Below are 16,396 nucleotides of genomic sequence, written 5' to 3'. Positions count from 1 at the left end.
TATGTGTGTGTGTGTGTGTGTGTAACTGACACGATAACATATAAATATATAGTACCTGTTGTCAATACTTGCTTTAAATATTCATGTTCTGTCACGGATTACAAATTGGAAATTATACACTTTAAAAGGGATAGACTGATTATAGAAACTGTGGACCTTTATGTAAAAGAAGATTGCGGTATATGTAATCATACAAAAAGGTGATGATATATGTACTTTAAGGCGATCGCAAAGTATGAAAATTGCAAATCATAAAGAATTACTAACTGTACACGACCTTTCTTAATTTTTTCGCCTTGCCCACGGGATAATGCCCGAGACTAATAAGAACTTCTTCCTGTCATCAGGCAAGTAAATTCTGAAAGTCCTAATATCAATACTACGAACTTTTATTATTTTCTGCATCAAATTCATGACTTGTGCTAGTAACTGATGACGAGATTTACAACTATAACAATTGTATGAGGTAGGTGAGGGGGAGAGCATAAAATCATATTCAGTTATTTTTTATTCCTAATTTTTGAACATCTGACATCATAAATATTCAATTGTTTACATGTAATATATTGCATTGAAACAGTTTCAGATCACATATCGTAACAAGTTCATGATCTCTTCTCTAAGAAGATCGAACTAAAAGGACCAGCGCAACACTGTTGTGGCCATATTAGATATCAGATCAGCACCATTGTTGTTTAGAACAGACCAGACATCATACGTTTTACCGTGAAGACCCGATGGCTATATAACTTTATATTAGGATAGCAAAACGATTTTTAAGATGCCTACCATGGTGGCCATATTGAACATCAGACTGGCAACATTTTAATTTAGGACCAAGATATAACAAGAAATCTGTTGGTGAGAATCTCATATTGGTGCGATTATCCACTCTGGATTAGCGAGAACAATATTTTGTCAAGATGGATGCTGTGTTGGCCATGTTGACTGTTTGAGTGGCATCATTTTCATTTAGAACCATTTAGACTACGTGTGGTAAACTTTCATGGCAATCATCAAGGTTGATTCGTACCAGCAGACAATGCTTCTTTACAATATGTTATCTTCTCCTTTTTGTATGATAAATCCAATGAGCATAGTTCACTTAAAGTGATCGTGCATGTGAATATCTGAACAATTTTATTGAAGTTTATTGTACAATACCACCGCTTAAACAAGGCATTACCTGAAAAAAAATATGACAAATGCTAGGGATTCCCCTCCTCATTGCTCTAAATTATGCACCAATCATGTTTGGACGAAGGATGGGAGCGGAGTTCTGTATAGTTGTAAATTTCCATTCACTTTCTCAGCTCTCCTTGATTAAAGACATACTCTACTTCAGTTTGAAATACATTTTTAGACCAATGGTAGCAGGGGACCCCCATAATGCTGTAAACTTCAGGTTCCTTTCCACTGTTCTCAAAAGATCCATTGTTACAGCGGTAGTTTGCAATAAAAGCAAAACTAGTGGTGGTTTGTCCTTGTACATATTATACAGGTGGTACAATGCAAGGATTTTTTATCGTAATATAAATATGGGAAGTAGCCGAGACTCTAGATACCGCTGAGATATAAAAACACAACTTTAGAAACATGTAACAAAGTTTGTGATGTATATTTTTGTTTGTGTTGGCCTTTATGATTTTTTGTTACGTATCTCTAACTTGTGATATTGACGTTGGTCAGTAATTGAGTTTAATGCCTACCTGACAAAACTTATTTTTGTGTGAACAATATAATACATAACTAATATTTATATATGATTTTATGTTATATATTAAGATCATTATTACTTGAGATAAACGTGTACTTGAGTTTGAATTTAGGACACTGGTGTTCATATTGGGAATTCCAAGAGTACTTGCTGGAATATACGTTCTTAACTGGAGTTTTAGTAAGAGACTATCATTGTTTAAAACATAAAATATTCTCAAAATAACCTTAAACCTGGTTCTGTTATTAAATTTTGATTTTTTATACAGTGGGAGAAGAAACAGAACTTCTTTATTGCATGTCTTAACATCAGTTTTTGAGGACTCTATTTAGGTTGCATTTCAGTTAATATTTCAGAGGATTAATTTCTTTTAAATTATTGACTGGAATTTCAAGGTATTCGTTACTACTTCTTAGACTAAATCCCTATTTTGGAAATGTACCAAATTTAATTATATCACCCTGATACACGAATACTGTTGCAAATTAGGACATTCGAGGCTACTGACATATCAAGTTCAGTATTGGAATTTGTTTGCACCACTACTGGAATTCATTTGAAGAAGATAAAGACAGCCGCAATTTCAGAAAGAGGGAGTTGCAGAAAGAGGAAAGAGAGAGAATGAAATAGGGAAGAGCAGCAGGGAGGGCGAATCCTACAACTTTTAGAAGCTCCCAAATGCCGAACTAAGCCCTTTATGGAGGGTGAATCCTACAACTTTTAGAAGCCTCCAAACGCCGAAAAAACCGCGAGTAAACACAATTGTCGCCGTCGTTGCTGAGTTTTGTTGTCGGCGCCCTCCCTGCTGCTTCCGTGTGTTCTTTTTTGAAAACCAATGTGCAAAAAAAAAAAAAAAAAAAACACTCACGTGTCTGTTGTCATAAATTAAAAATTTAAGTTAACAATAATAGCCAACATTGGAGAAGCACATTCCGCTAGATTAGCTCGAGAGCGACTAGAAGCAATAAAAAAAATTCTTCTGTGAGAGATTCTGTAAGACTAAAATTACAAGCGCGGCAAGAAGCACAAGTTGAATTTGCGACAGGTGCAGAACAATTATTTAAACCCGTTACAACAGCTACCGAAAAAGCCGCGGCGGTCACTGAAAGAGCTTTACTGGGAGATCCTAGCGACGAAACAAAAGGTATTCTTCCAATGCTACAACAAACCGTCACGCAGACTGAAAAAATAGCAGCGAGAACTAAAAAAACAAAAAAACTTTTACGAGACCTTCCAACTGACATAGCTGCAGCTCAACCTCCGTCCGTCGGCAAAGAAATACTTGAGGGTATTGGACAAATTCGTACTGAACTCGCGTCTAAACCAATAAAGGAAAATATTGGAGTGATTGCAAAATTTAGGGGGGATTTTATTGAAGATATTAGAAATACTAAAATAGAAAAATTGCCTGAAAGAATATTAATTAGTATATTTAATAAATCTAGTATCTTAAACTCCGGAAATGAAAAAGTAACTGATGATAATCTTATTAAGTGGATATGTCGTATATATAAAAACCAAAACCAGGCCAGAGATGATGATTTAGAATACAGAAGTCTTGATGAAGAAGTAAAGAGACTTTATAAAGAAACGCTGAAACAAATAGGAGCCCAGCAGGAACTTTCTCCACCTCTGCAACAGATAGAACAACAACAGTCTTCTTCACCGGACCTTAGAAAAGAGGAGTTTCTTAAAAGAGCAAGATCCTTATCTAAGAAAAGCACAGAGACAGCAGACGAAGAATCAACTGGTGAGGGTTATGGTGGTAATCTTACTTGTCCTGATAATATCATCAATGATTCATCACGGTTAGAAGTTCTCATAGGAGGAAAGAGAGCTGGAAATAACTCGCCAGAAATAATTAATGAAGCGGCTGATATCTGTCAACGATTATTTCAAGGTGGTATAATGGATACTAGCATCTACCGAGAACTTATTGATGAACTTGTTGACAGCGATTAGATTAACCATTTGAAAAATACGCAATTAAATAAGATGATCATACATGATTCTCAACGAGTCAGAGTAGTAAATTCGCGATATCCTGTTTACAGTGCATATTATGGAGATGGACTTGGAAATGTTATTCAAGGATTGTTTACAAGAATAACTCCAAAGGCGGGGCCAATTGCAAAACAGTTATCGTCGAAAGCTATTGATATTATTAAAGATAAAGCTCCTGGCGTAATCAGTGATGCTGCCGGTAAAGTGTTTTTGGCAATCAAAGATAGACTAGCACGATTAATACGTAGAAAACCTCAGACGGTAAAATTACCAAGCACCGCAGACATGCCTGCAGATGTTAGCAAAATAATAAATGAAACTGCAAATCGAAAACTAGCGTCGTTAATTAATGTACCTTCCAAAGAAATAGAAAAAAATATACCTTCAAGTTTAATAGCGGGAAGTGGTCTTCGTTTTAGATAATAATACATTACAATAAGATGTTTCAACGCGTATCCAACGTAGCATTTGATATGGATAAACCAGTTAGAAAAGATTAATCCTTGCGCGATTATCAATATTATTCCTATGACGCAAAAACACCTAACGCGCAGGGGAGAATTGAATTTCAAATTCATGATACGAGTAGATTTTTCTACCTTGTGAAGCTTATATTGAAATTGTAGGTAGAATCGTAAAAGCGGATGATACTGGATATGGGATAGGCGATCGTGTTGGTTTTGTTAATAATGGTGTGATTGTGTTATTTAACAAAGCCACATATTCGATTGATGGAAAAGATATTCAGTCGTGTTTGGACAATGTCGATGTTGCCACGACGATACTTGGTCTTGCAAGATATTCTGATGATTACACAAGATCAGCTGGTCCAACAATGATGTTTGTAAATGACACATCTGATCATCCGGAAAACAGAAATGTAAACATTATTAATGTGAGAAACGCGGCTGGAACCGGAGAAATAGCTGCAGTTGAGTCCATGAACGAAAATTTCAACTTGGGTTTTGCCGCGCGTCGAGCAATACTAAACGGCGACGAAGGGTTTTCTTGTGCTATTTCACTATCTCATATTTTTGGATTTTGTAGAAATGTCCGAAAGGTTATATTTGGTGCTAAACATACAGTAGTACTCGTTAGAAAAAACTCTGATAATGATGCAATATGGCGAGCTGATGGAGTTGATCCTGGTAAAGTAGTGTTAACAAAACTATCTCTGTGTATGCCAACAATGACTCCATCAGTCACTGAAGAACAACGGTTACTTTCTTTTATGAATCAAGGTGGAAAATCATTGCTATCATCGTTATCAATGACAACAAATAGCACTTCTTTTAATGCTTGTGGATTGTTCACGTGGCAATTAGGATCACAACAGGGGTGTCAGCGCCACGACATATATTTATCGCGTTTCAGGCAAATTCCAGAATAGATAACCAAGAAGCAAGTCCAATGATATTTGACAAATTTGGGGTTTCTGAAGTTTCATTAAGAATAAACGGACATCAAGAACCTGCTGAGGACATTAATTTAAATTTTGAACAAAATGATGTTGTACGGGCATATTATCGGTTGATGTCTTATGATGGGCGTGATCAAAACGTTGACAGATATCCCAGCGTGATTTGACAACGTTGCATCCGATCTATTACTTTTCGTTGGAACATTTGGATTTATTCAGAAAATCAGTCGTTGATATAGTTATTCGGGCTCGCCTGACTCGAGTACCAGCAAGAGTAATTGGTCCACCGGACATTCCTAGAGGTTTTAGAGCAATCGCGGTCATCCTCAGTGATAAATCAATGTTACTTGAAGGTGTTGGTGGGCGAATGAAAGTCATTGATGCACCAGTAGAAAACATGTAGACAATTAGATCAATCTTGTATTAACTAAAATGTCATACAGTCACGTTAATGTCACTCTGACTTCTGAATCGAAAAACGCGAGCACATGTGGGGCAACGATAACACTAAAAAATGATCAAATCGCTAATGGTGGTCCAAACAAGTTATCGCTGACTAAAACCCAACTGAAACATTTCAATAAAGCGAAGCAAGCGAAAACTGGAACTCAACTTGATTTCGCTCCAAAGGCCGTCAAAGACATGATTAAAACCGGTGGTATATTTCCTCTTCTCGCAGCAATACCAGCACTGATAGCTGCTGCTGCCCCAGCTGTCGCAAAAGCAGCCGCGTTAGGAGCTGTTGGAACCGCTGCTGGAATGGCATTAAAAAGGCCGCCGGCGGATCCAAAGGATCTGGGTACAGAAAAAAGGGACGCGGGCGAAGACTTCCAGGAACTCCGTCTTCATGGTACCCAAAACGGTTTTAGGTTTTACCCAGAGTGTTTTCACTCTAATGTCAAATTTTGATTTGCTCGATGCTGTTAAACAATTAAATATAAAAAAATTTAGAGGCGTCTTTATGAGAGATCAATTGCCACAACAACCGAATAATCCAGAAACTGGAATTATTAATTTCGATAACAGCGATGGTCTAGGAACTCACTGGGTTGCTTACGCGATCGATCCACGTGGAATTATCTATTTTGATTCGTATGGGTTAGCACCGCCAGTTGAATTTCTAAAATATACAAAAGACATCCCCGCGTCAAAGACAAACGTTTGGTACTCAACGCTACCAACACAAACACTAACCGATCCTCCGATATGTGGTCGTGAAGTATTAAATGTTCTCGATGCGATATCAGCGTCAACCAAACCACCTCACAAAGTTCTGCACGAGTATACCACGGGTCGATTTAAACAGTTTCCTATCAAATAATGGTTGATATTTACGGAAGATCTCTTGTCAACAGAAAAGTGAAGCGCACCGACGTGGATTTATCAAAATATGCGACCAAAGATGAAATCGATAATCTTTTAAGTCTGACTGGAATAGACCCCGATGAGGTTGTTATTTTTCAGGACCGACACGGAAAACTAAAAACCAGCGATATCAAATGGCATGAAATAATTCGTAGGGTTATTGGAGCTACTCCGGGTAAAATCCCTGTGTTCACTGACAGCGGAAAAATGAGAGATTCACTGATATCAATTACGACGTTGCGAGATGATATGCAGAAAGCTGCAGTAACAAAAACCGGTGATACAATGACAGGTGAACTCAGCATGAACGGTAACAAAATAGTGGTTTTAAGAGATCCAACATCCCCGGAAGATGCCGCGACAAAAAATTATGTTGACACCGTTGACGGTAAATTATCCACGTTGCGGGCCGAGTACGGTGTTCATGTAAACGCTTTTACAAATCTCCGTAGAAACTTTAGAAAAACTAATGAAACCGTAGAGGAATTCTTTGGTACTCCGCACACCGATGATATGAAGCTTTCTGATATCAAGACCAACATTGACACGATCAAACAAACACAGCAAGATATCGTAAGTGGGATTTCTGAGATCGCTAACAAAACCAGTTTGATTAAAATCCCATCTGGAGTAACTGCCGGGCATATTACCAACATAGTATACACAGTATCATCTGGATTTGCAACAGGGTCTAAACAAAATAATACTATCAAATATACAGCAACAGTCACTGGAGTGTATGGACTGTCTGTGTTCAGTGCCACTAAATTTGAAATCTTCACAACGTATCCCTGGCGACATTCCACTGACAAGTTTTCCGGGGTTGTAACTATCATATTAAATAGCGGAACCGAAGAAACATTTATACTGGAATCCGCCGACAAGAAATTAACCGTAACATCTTACTGGTGGTGTTTGGAATTTGTAGCTGAAACGCCTCAATCGGTTACTGCGTAAAATAATAAAATGGCGTTAAAAAATAAGTCAGCATCGATGACAACACTGGATGCGCAACAATATAGGTACGATCAAGTATGCGAATGGCAATCAGAGTTAAAAAATACCATTAACGAATGCACGAGAAAGTATAAAAAATACAAGCGACGTGTAATTATCCTAGACACAATAGTGTATTTGGTATCCGCGATAGTTGCATCTACGGGAGTATTATTATCAGCGCTAACACCAGTGACAACTGCGATCGCGGTCACAATTACAGTTTCAACATCAACGACAATAACAATGTCAGCGACATCGACGGAATTACTTCAACAGACGAAAATACAAGCCCAAAACGAACTTCTTCAATAACAGTAATCTCGACTAAACCAGAATTCAGTATTAATTTTCCAACTGCGATTCCAGTAAACGAGATCGCGTTAGCACAATTACGAGTATATCACAGTTGGCCGAATATCAGATCAAAATCGTTCGGTGGATTACCAGCAAATAATTTGTTTGTGTTTGCATATAAAAATAAACCCGATGGCACACCAGACTGGAATGTCATTGGTTACCAACCGGGTCTTATCAAATCGAAGAAATCAATGAGGAATTACAACGTCGAATAAAAAATATCACAACAAAGGAATCTAAGATAACAATAACTGTTCATGAGCCAACGCTGTCTTCTGCCATCGAAATAAGCACTCCAGACTACGCCGTGGATATATATCAGCGTTCGATCAGAACAGTGTTAGGATGGCCTCAAACTCCGCCACCAACGCCACCATTACCACCAACGCCTAAAAAGTCTGACTATGTCACCGACAATAAGTCATACCCCGAAATTTCCCCGTCGTATAAACAGCGTCTACACGATATAAAAAATGCAACGTTGGGTAGTGAGTTTGGCTTCTACAATAAGGACTATATTCGGTGGTTTTTATTTATGAACGAATTCCTATTAAATTTATTACTCTTGACCTATTTCAAATTATTGAATATTTTAAAATCATTGATCAAGAACATAAAACACAACTAGAGCGACTACGGCAGAGCTTCCAAGAACATCTTTTTGATATAACAAGTTCACGCAGTGAAATTGTTACGCGGATTGAAATATTAAATCAACTTGTATTAGACATGAAATATATTAACCAGCGAGTAATTCAGGTAGTAATCGATTTCACTGATAACATAACAAATCCCTATAAACAACGATTTTTAACTGCATACTCGCTAACAGAAGCCACTCTGCCGAATTTTAAATTTCCCGGGTATAATACAACCGAGTTAAGAAAATCAGTCAACGACATCATCAATGAGTTCTTTGATGACATACTTGCACAGTACAGAAAAACACTACGTGAGCCAACTATCCTTAGACATAACAATAGTCTTTCGGGTGACGGCCGACATGTATCTCCGGGCATCGAAAATATAACTGAAGTGATCGCGTTCAATCTTGTATGTGATGTCATTGATGGCAGTTACAGCACAGATACGACAGTATGGAATCAAGCCCAGCAAGGATTTGTTCTTTATTCGTTCACCCCGAAAGATGTACCACCTGGATTTCTGATTGTGCAAGAGCCGATCAATCCAGTCTATCTGCGATGTCATAATCCGTGGCTGACCAGAATAAATTTCGCGCTGACAGACTGTCACGGAATGGTGTAAATGTTGTTAATTAAATACATGTACTCGGGTTTCGTTTCTTTTCTCTGTACAACGATACTCGAGGGTGATTATAATATGGTCTATGTATTTCGAAATCGTGAGTACGATTCGTCCTGTGCCACACGTGCAAGGTGCCTTTGATAAAGAATAACGAAAATTCTAAAGGTATAAATACGTTACTACATGTAAAGGACCTTTACAATACTAATGGTTTTGTCAGCAAGCGGCCTGCTAAAAGGATTCGCACAACTCCAGCTGTAGGGGTAGGTAATTTTTGGGTTTTAAGTGATAACTAGTGTATTACCATATTTACCTTTGCATGTTTGTTATAGTTTTCTTTACATACCATAATGCGTGCATTTTTTATTCTTGTTGCGACGTAGTGCAGGATTTATATTGGTAATGTAAAGCTACATTTTTTAAAAGAATTGTTTACTATTGTCTTATCGAGCAGGGTTAGGTTTACTATTGAACCTCTTTTTGTAATTGCCATAATAATATAATCTTTATAACTTACCATGTATAACGTCCTTACGTTATGTCTGTATCAAGTTTAGTACACTGTATCGGGTATATTTTCAGCTGAGTTTTTGATGGTAGGAATATCCGGGGTGTCCGGTGTTGTCAGAGGGTAGAAACGTCCGTGTGTCCGGAGCGTTTAAGGTGCCGGAGCGTCTAATGTCTAGCGTCCGGAGTGTCCAGAGGGACTAAGGTGACCCAGCTGTAGAGCCGTCAAAGGACCAGGGGGTCCGGAGGGTCTAATATTTCAAGTGTCCGGAGGGTCTAATATTTCAAGTGATCATAGTATTCCGAGGGTCCGGAGTCTATATTGGTTGTGAAATTGATTCGGAGGAGCTGTGGAGCGGATATGGTGCACGGGTGACGGAGTGCATCTCCACACATGTAGTTTTAGCTGTATGCTAATTTTGGGTTAGTAAGACCCAGTGTATTATTCAGGACTGGAAGGATAGATTGTATATCCGTTCTTGTTTAGTGACATAATTTCGCTACCTGAGCGAATACATTTTTTTTACTATGTGTAAACGCTTACATTGTTTACTATTTGAGTGAACTATATTCATCATTCCATTATTGAATCATTTGTGAAATCATTTATCCTGTGTTTTAGGGTTACTGACCTAAATTTATTTGTATATTTTTTTCATCTTTGAAACTGTGCGTTTTTTTGTTAAATAGATCCAATATTTGGATTATAAATACGCACACATCTTCATCATCCACTACTCATATAAATCGCCACATTAAACCATATATCTGTGTCGTCAAAACGTGCTCTGTTGTTAATCTGAAATATCCCACCCGGTTATCTTGTTACACAGACCAACGTGGTCACCTTCTTGATTTTCGAGGTGAAACAGTACATATTAATCTGCTAGTGAAATCCTAAAAACAGTAAAAATATTTTATTTTATATATATTTTGTGCACACTGTCCGATTTGCTAATTTTGATAGGGTAATTGATAGTAAAAATCATACGAATTCAACGTTTTTCAGTAAAAAGTAAAAAAATATTAAAATCTGCAGAAAAAAATACATATATTTATTTTTTACTGAAAAATCATGGAAGTCGAAGACTTCTACGATTTCACAATTAATCAATCGAGTATTATATAATGTACAACCGCGTGAAATGTTTCATACATAACAAAGAACTTCTTGATGAAGCTGTCAGTACCGGAAAAGTTACCCCGGAAAAAATAATTGTTGATGAATACGGCACTGACGATTTTATACTGACTTATACGCAACTACAGCCACTAAAAAAAGATCATATTGTGATCACGCATTGCAGTATACCTCAAATTTTAGAGTATATACACGTATTTAGATCTTAGATTTATAAATATGTACCACCACATAAATGTTTTCGTGTATGACAAACAAGCGCTCGAGCAAGCAGTTAAGGCCGCATTTACCCAAGAAAAAATTAACGTTAAATTTATTATTGACGAATACGGAGACGAAGATTTCTTACTAACACAGCAACAGTTAGATAGTCTCAGACGCGAGCATATTATTTCAGTTGTATGCGACCGAGATCAAATTCTCAATTATGCTCACTCTTGCATTAAATCCAGCCGACTAAGGAAAATATTATCACCTTGATGAGGAAGTAAAATAAAATATATCACTTTTTAACTTCCTTGATTTTATCAAGGCGATTTCATTTCTAGGTATATCAAGGTGAGGTATTTACTTCCTCGTCCTTGATTTCATCAACGGACATATAATTTTTTAGCTTTCTTACACGAGTATTCATTATCTTCCTTGTTTCATATTCTTGAGCTAATTCCAACCTAATCTTTTATATAACCTCGTCTGGATCATCTTTATAAATCGGTACTGAGCAGGCAGAATATAACGCCCTGCGAATTTAGCTTCATGTAATGATTTAAAATCAGACATAATTGTTTCAGGATTTAGTGATATATTAAATCCACGCTCTTCTAATTTTTTAATAGCAACAATCACATCATTGATATTTTCGTAATTCATATATATATATAAATATTATATATTTAAAAGAAAAAAATAAACAGTAGCCATTGATGAGCGGTTATCAATCATGAATCTTGCATTGGCCTATGGGTCTCCACGAGGTCCTTTCAGACTTGAGATTTTTTACTTCCTTGATTTTGTCAAGGTGATTTTTTATCTTTCAGATTTTCATCTTGAAGATTTTTATCTCAATCTTACAGAGACTTTCTGGTGGTTTCTCGGCATCCTCGTGATCGGTTCTTTTGGCCACATTCTGTTTGACCCATGTGATGTAGAGCTTTATACATCCAAGGCTACTGTTTATTTTTGGGAGCTCCATCTACATAGCCCCCCAATCGAAATCCCAGGGGTGAAAAACACACTACCACGATTCGACGTGGAGGAGATATGTACACAAGGCCCCTGCTGGAGCCCCCATTTTATTATAAAACCCTATAATTGGGCACCGTCGACAATATGTCCGTGACGAGATTCGAACATGGCATTTGATAAAGTCGGGACGAGAGTCAAACGCTTTACCACTGTACCACTGTCTAATCTGATAATACAGGGTTTAAAAATTATTATATAGGTAACTACTGACAGACAGTTAACAAGTTATAAAACATTACTGCTGAATTTCAGAACTAGATTTAAATTCTGAACTGGATTTTAAATTTAAGTTGGATCTAAACACAGAATTCATATTACTTGTGAAAAATACCTGTACTCACAAACGCGGAAGTGTTATAGACTGTGACGCAATTGTAAAAAAAAATAATTGTATAACGCTCTGGATAAATTTACCTGTATTGCACAATCTCAAGGAGTGTTGCGCAATCACCTTGACAAGGGGGAGGGAACTAATTGCATGAGATATGCTTAACGGAGTTATCTCCCATTTACATTAAAAATCCTCGTATTTTAGTGAAGTAAATAATGAAAAACAATTTTTGTCTATATTTTTTTGAGAGGGCAGATTTGCATACATTTTTTGCCACGGAGTATATTGAGAATCTGTGAATGTCAAAATACTTGCCAGCCTCGCACATTGAATGAAATATTATTTCTTCATTTGTATCTAAATTTCTGGACACAACTCCCTTGGCTCTTTTATTGTTACTGCCAGTATTACCAGACCTACAATTCTGGCTTTGTGTGACAGCCCTCAGATTGAATAAATTATTATTAACTTTTTGTCCATCAATGTGATCGATCACAAGACCATCTTTTATCTCTCCGTTAAATACCTCGAACACGAAACGATGACAGTGATACCTCTTTTTCCCAGCAACACTAAACATTAAATAACCAGCATTAGTAACAACACCAACTGGTTTTTTCAACTTGCAATTTCTGACTATTCCATTACGATTCGCTTCGTAATTCTTAATGATAGGATGTGGGACAAATTCTTCGCTCATTTATATAATAATATATTTGTCTAATTTATAATTTGTCTGAAAACTTAGTTAAATAATCGCGCTCACATTTTAGCGCAAAATCGTTATTTTTTTGTTATAATATCTTTTAGTTCACGGTATCTCTTTCCTCTGCAACTTGCACATAACTGTGTTTTACCCCTGACCCCAACACCACATCACTATCAGGGCATTGGTCTTAAACTCCCCCTTCGGACGCTTTGGGAATGTTTCCCGCAGAATTCTTTTCTGCAGGATTTATTACAAACAGTCACAGATCCTACTTTAAACCACTTGCACTGATTCATTATATATAATATTTCTTATTTAAATGTTTGTCTTAAATATAATATGGAGGAGTTTGAAAGATTATCTGCCATCGACACCGGGAAAGCTTCTAGATTCGATTTTGACAGACTAACCCCTAATTCGCGGAGACGAGCCCTGACTGATCTGCTTGATATTATCAGGAATGCCAAAAAAGAATTTCGTAATGACGGTGCATCTCACGTATGGTCCGCATTTAAAATTATACGCGACACTAACTCTGTCAAGGACGCTACAATGAATGATGCACGAGCGAAAACAATTATCGATTATCTATTTGTTTGTCAGAAATATTTTTTCAGAATAAAATTTATTGTGCAAGCAGATTCCGATACGTGGATTATCCGTGATAAAAATGACTCTGTCCTTGCTAATGGAAAAACCGTTCTGCTAAGTAAAGATTCCAAACCAGGAATGTTCACTGGGATTGATAAACCATATTACGCTCGAGCGTAACCTGTGACAGCGGTCATTTATGGAATCTATCCGATAAAAAAAAACAAAATTCAATAAACTCACCCCAATGAGATTCTCATCCTTGACAAAGTCAAGGCTGAATTGTGTAGCCGAGCGAGTAATGAAACATTTAAAAAATGCGATGCGCGGAAACGGTCTAACTGATCTAAAACATTCCAAGATAGATGCGTGGGCTGAAAAAGTCAAGGATACAGGAGCATCAATAAACGATGTTGCTGAACTAGAAAAAGCACTTAGATTCCCCATAACCGTAACAACGATAACAGAAGAAGTATTATACAAATCGAAATATAATCGGAACGGAGCCCGAATAAATATCATTGATCATAACGCTCACGCTTGGACTAACGTAGTTACGATATTTCCGCGGGATCGTGTTGTGAAATATTATTCGGGAAATATATTTGATTTTATTAAACAGATAAGCAAAAGGACCCTGTGTCAATGTGGTTGTTTGAAACTTCCGAAGATGGCGAGTATGATCAATTTGTAAGATCTAACGGTGAATTATACCGGGCGGAATTTCTGCAACAACAAATGAAAAAACTCGCAGAGAAATATTAAGAAAACACTGAACAGTTATTAACTAATTGTTTTACAGTTCCGAGTGTTGTCACCCACGCTGCCATAGAAAGAAATTCATGGAAGCCAACCCGAAGTGAGTTTCTTCAAGATATACAATTGAGTTGTGTCGAGTATGGACATGCGATTTGTGGAATACCAAGTATGACCACAGCGAGATGATTTCCATGGACATGGTTGCGTGTTATCCGGGAAGCTTTCTTGGGATGGGCGAGTGTAGTGGATATTTTAGAAGATTTGAACATTCCACGAACTCGATGACGTGAGTTGCTATAAATGGTCCTTTACCCGATTTTTCCCTGACAGGATTTGCTCGTGTAACATCGTTTGCGCTAGCTGAAAAACTTCATCGGATTTGTTATGTTTGGTTTGGCAGACATTTCTCAGAGAAACGCTGGGCACCAATAGTGTTAATGCGATATATGCTTGACAACCGAATACTGGTCTCGTTGACTGTCAGTGAAGCAATCATATCATATCGACGGCAGACTTTGGTTTGGTTACCAACACCGGAGCGTATCAGTCTCGATGAAGTTATTGAAGAATATACACGAGAGAGTCCAAATACTCCCATGGATGTCATTATTAAAGAAGCTCCTAAAGTTCTTAAGATTAAACTCAGCAACAGTGAAAAAACAGCAAAGGATATCGGGAGAAGAATAATCGGTAAGTTTACTCAAGGTGGCTCGTATGATCATAAACGACATCACTCACGATTGATTATGAATGATGCTGAATTAAATTTTATAATTGCTGATGCCGCTACGAAAAATATATTTTGTAATCGGGAGGACGCTTTCTTATCCGACGGAACACGGCTGGGTACAATTGTTAGTTACATTAATGGAGAATCACGTCAATACACACATTTAAGATCTTCGATGCTGGCTTATGTTTCTATACATTTGCTATCGCAATTAAATAGATTCCCCGACACTGCAGTTAGAATTGCAACGGATTCATTTTATATCGATAAAAGATATTCAGAATCACTGGCTGTAAGCAACGATGAATCATGGAGTTCGTGGAGAATAAAAAAGGAAATGTTACATTGTTATTGTGCATCCGCTGATGTTGCTATCAAAGATAATTATTGCAAATCAGAATTATCAGAAATGTCTTCTGCACCATCTGTGAATGATCCAATCACTAGACACAAAACCGTTTATTTGAACGGACCGGGTCGGTCTGGTAAGACAACTTGAGCGATTGAATTATTTCGAAATTCAGATATGATTGTATTAACACCTACACACTGACTTGCCAGGGAGATGAAACAACGAGGAGTCAATTCTTGTACTCATCACAGCTTTTTCAAATACAGCGATGGTGTATGGATTCCAGATCGAATGGGAACAAAATATATTCGGCGGAATATTATTTGGGATGAAATAGACACAGTGTCGTTAGATATATTAAAATTGTTCCTGGATTGGCTACTAACAAAAAATACTGCAGTCGTTATGTGCGGCCATCACGGTCAGCCACCACCTTTTGTTGGTCCATCTCCGCATTTGTGGTTAAAAGATTTTGTAGATTATTATGAAGAAGTGTCTGATGATTATAGATCTCTTGATACAACGTTGAAGGAATTTAAAACATTAATCAGATTCCAACCGAATAAAATTCAATGTGAAATCATGCGTAAAATAATTTCAGAGACTTCAGTGAGCGACTTTTGGAAAACGTGGAGACCAAACGATTTGATAGTGGCAAGTAGAAAGATAGTCAGAGACACACTTCAGATGAAATTGTTTTACTGCAACGAGAAAAGTTTCCAATGTTGCCAGTGCCACTGTGTTATAGACCAGCTGATACGCGGTAACAGAATATAGATGTTGATATTCCTGGGAACTTGACAGAGTCAAGGAAACAGAATTTAGTATTAAATGATATTGTCACAGTTGATGTCAGTGTTGTTGAAGATGCACTAAAAATGAACAGATCCCCGTGGACGCTAG

Source organism: Sinohyriopsis cumingii, chromosome 10 (assembly GCF_028554795.1).
Source record: "Sinohyriopsis cumingii isolate HCF-2022 chromosome 10, ASM2855479v2, whole genome shotgun sequence".
Taxonomy (NCBI): domain Eukaryota; kingdom Metazoa; phylum Mollusca; class Bivalvia; order Unionida; family Unionidae; genus Sinohyriopsis; species Sinohyriopsis cumingii.
Note: the sequence above shows the minus strand (reverse complement) of the source record.